Here is a 4,212-nt window from a genome sequence, read left to right as displayed (position 1 = left end):
GCTCTTCCTCGCCTATCCAAGGTCGTCGATGATGTCATCATAATTGGGGATGATTACGATCAACATTTGGCCGCTGTCGAGAGTTTTTTAGCGTGCTGCTCCAAGCATGGCATCACTCTCAATCGTTCTAAAGCCAAGGACGCTGTACCATCGTGCAAGTTTGCAGGATTTATTGTCTCATCCGAAGGCAACCAGGCTGATCCCGAGAAACTTAATGTCGTTGGAGACCTCCCTATCCCCACCAACATCACCGATCTACGCTCGTTCATTGGTCTGGCCAAACAATTATATGTTTCATCTTTTTTGATGCCACTGCGTCCTCTCTTGAGTGCGAAAAATGCCTCTCATTGGCATTCTGATCACAGTATCGCCTTCAAGCAAGCAAAGAAAGCTCCTACTTCTGCACCTGTATTGACCTCTTTCTATCCCAAAAGACCGACGATGTTACTCACTGATGCTTCAAAGACTTGTGGCCTTGGATTCGTCCTTCAGCAACAAGATCCTGATGGAACTTGGAAACTAATCGAAGCTGGATCTCGTTTTATTAATGAGACTGAAAGTCATTACGCTTCTGTAGAGCTCGAACTTCAAGGCGTTCGTTGGGCCTTGAAGAAATGCCATTGCTTTCTCTTTGGCTTACCCGAGTTCACTTTGGTCGTCAATCATCAGCCTCTTGTGTCAATTCTCAACCTGAAGACCCTTGATGCCATCGACAACCCTTGTATTCAAAGGATGAAAGCCGACACTTCATCCTACCTCTTCAAGACAGTTTGGAGGAAAGGCAAAGAACACCGCATTCCTGATGCATTATCGAGGTCACCCGTTTCTGAGCATTCAGTTGAGGACGTTGAGGACAGCGACAGTTCATTGACACCGTCTTTGTCGATTGCTCAGGTTATCCAAGATAAGCAACAGGTTGCCCTGTCTACTGAGGACGCCGCCGACGTCCTCCTCAACCAAATTTGTGCCTCCGGCAAAGGCGACGCCGAATATACAAGTCTGATCAACTACCTACATTTGTTCAGATCCTCTTCTGCTGATGTCAAAATGCCTGCTGAGCATGTCGCTTATCGTGCCATTATGGATAATCTTTCTGTTAATAATGAGCTCGTTCTCTTTGGCCATTGGATTGTGATTCCAAAGCTTTGTCGTCCTCATGTTTTGGATCGTCTGCATGGTGCTCATCCAGGCATCAACAGCACACTTTGCCGAGCCCGATCTTCCATTTATTGGCCTGGGATTACAGCCGCTATCATGTCAACAAGTGAAAGCAGCACCACCTGTCAACTACGCCGCAACTCCCAGGTTAAAGAACCAATGCTAGTTGAACCTGATGCTACCAGACCTTGGCAATACCAATTTCAAAGGAATAACTTAATTCGCACTTTCCTTCCTTTCACTGATCTTTTCACTTTGGTGTTTGCAAATTATTGTGGTTCTACTCTCCAAACACACAATACATAGAATAGTACATACAATTGGAGCTCCTGGATTGGATCTGTCAGGCCTGAGTAGCAATTGGACCTGGACATGGTCCTTCAACACTGATTATTGAACACAATGGTCGCAAATACATTTGAGAAATTGGGTTACTGATCATTCAAAGTTCTTTAAGACAGAATGTGCCGGTCAATGAAAGCTATAATTGTTGTTTTTTCTAGTAGCGTGGATTGTCAAGTTGGCAAGCAACCTGTATGGCTTTCAAAAGTCAAACTTGACCCCCCAAGTCTGGCGAAGAACTAGGATAGTGGGAGCCATCACCTCAACCACCCTGGCAACACCGTCCTGATAGGCTTGGTCATCAATTTGTAAGCTGAGCAGCCCAAATAAACCGAACAAAGTCCGAATGTCACTTTGGCCCCCAGTTGATCTGTCTTGGGAGGCCTTCCATACTTGAAATCCGGGTAAATGACACTCCACAATCGGCGAGAATCCAGTCAGGTCTTTCTTGGGGGTACATGATCTTTGAAATCTCCAAACACTATCACTTTTTACGCGCAATCCCCACTTACATTGATCGTATTCCGCACGCCATTAGTATGAGGAGTTGGTGATCGATTCAAAAGTCGGCCTCTCGTTGTTTTGGCGGGAAAGATTTGAAAAAAGAGTATTCCGTCCGTGTTAGCCCAGATGTCCCTGGTTGTGCGAATTGCCAACTCTTTATTTAGCATTGTTGTGTGAGTGGATGATGTTTCAAGCTATATTGTAAAACGTTTGGATAAATGTCTGATAAGAATAGTGTTACGTACAAGTTGACCATCACAACCATTATGAAAAAAGTAACGTGTTACCGTTACCTTTTAGAAAAAAAATAACGCGTTACCGTTACTGATACCGTTACTTTTGCAGAAGAAAGATGGCCTAAAAGTGCAAAAAACATGTGTTTACAATTTTTCAACGTTTAGTAGAGGACGAGAAAAAAATGAGAACTATACGAGGGTACAAGGGTATCATACGTCACAGAAAATGTAAATTGATGACCCTAGTAACCCGCAGCGTCCCGATTTATTTATTTGATCCACTTATGATTTGATCCCGTCAGTAGTGAATAAGACACTGCATTGGAGTCGGAACTTTTAAAAGAATCGTGGAGGAAACCGTTTTGCATTTTTTCTGTCCCTCGTTTGAAAAAGAAGAAAGTGACGATAGCGGAGGGCTAAAGAATCGTTCCGCTCCGATTCCGTTGCTTCTGCAAAAAAGCACGCTTTACCGGTAGCCTTACTCAAAAACACTCAAGCTCAGCACTCTAGTGTCCCATGTTAAGCAAGAAATTGCCTTCAAAAACCAATTATCTATTCAAGATCAACAGATATGACAAAAATATAGCTACGGAAGATGCTTGCTTTGGTATCAGTATGAAGTTAAATCCTATTCGTAACATTGCTTCAATAGATGGATGCCAGCACAAGTATTGCTAAAAATGGTGCAAAACCAATTTTAGAAGAGCTTAAACTAATTTGCTTTGACTCTTGACCTTGAAGCCTGGTTATGATATATGGATGTCTGAGGATCATATCCAGCTTGCGCAAAACAAAATGTAGAACGTTGTTTGACTCTTTTAGCTCCTTACTTTAGTACTTCAGATAAAACTGCGGAGAAAGTTTGCTACACCTCCTCATCTCATTGGCTAATCTAAGTGGTCTTAAACTAGGGCAGGATTGTAATGAACCACCACCAACAGTGCGACAAGCCAAGACAGTCCATTCTTTCAAGAAGGGGCTTCAATGTCTGGAATTGGTGTGATTGTGGTTGGACTTCCTGTCCTGTTTCCCCCAATGATCTCTGGTGTTCCGTTAGTTTTGTGATTAGCTTTCCTCTTGCGCCTTCACTTATTATACCCATATTATTATTTCATGATCAATTATACCAATACTCTATCTCATCATTTTGATGCTTGAGTGGTTTTACCAATGAATAAAAATAAACAATTTACATTGTTAAAGAGCGACAACTTTTAGGTGCTGGCTTTGATGCTTAATAGAGTGCAACTTACTTACAGGATGTCACTTAATTGTGAATTTTCAATCCATCCAGAAGTAATGCTACTCATAGTGTTTGACCAACTTTCTGTAATGATTTCTAGCCTTTGACGTCATTCTCCTGGCTTTGCCATTAGCCTCATTTTTGTTCCTATTAATGTCCATACCGTTTGTGAATTGTGATCCAAGATTGTTGAAGGTTGTCAAGTCCCTAGCATTGTCAAAAGGCAATGAAGTTGTGGCAATGCCAGTTGAGTGGTCCTCACTTTTGATGACAAAACCATTGCTGTAAGTCGCTTCCTGTGAGTAAGTTGATATGTTGGACCCAGTTGTCCATCCAGAGAAACAAGAAACAATGTCAAAACCCATGTCATGCTGAATAGAACGTTTGTTCTTAAATGAATCAAATGAACAAGGTAGGTTCTGTTTAGAGTTTGTTTACAACAAGCCTAGCTCAACGGAGTTCACAAGACAGTGGCATCTTACATTTCTCCGATTCCCAAAGCGAGCACAACAAAAGCGGGACATTCAACTCATTGATAGTAACATCCATAGATAACTTCATATATAGATCGATCAAGGGCGCTGCGATCGCATGCTTTCGTCTCAGCTGTCGCTTGGTGGAAAAAATGTTTCATTCGTAGTCAAGCTATTTAGGACAACTATGGTACAAATTTGAATCGTTGACGGCTCGTCCAAAATCAGAGTAGAAACCCCCATAAGACTCCTTGTT

The sequence above is a fragment of the Tigriopus californicus genome, chromosome 11, assembly GCF_007210705.1.
Source record: "Tigriopus californicus strain San Diego chromosome 11, Tcal_SD_v2.1, whole genome shotgun sequence".
Classification (NCBI taxonomy): Eukaryota; Metazoa; Arthropoda; class Copepoda; order Harpacticoida; family Harpacticidae; genus Tigriopus; species Tigriopus californicus.
Note: the sequence above shows the minus strand (reverse complement) of the source record.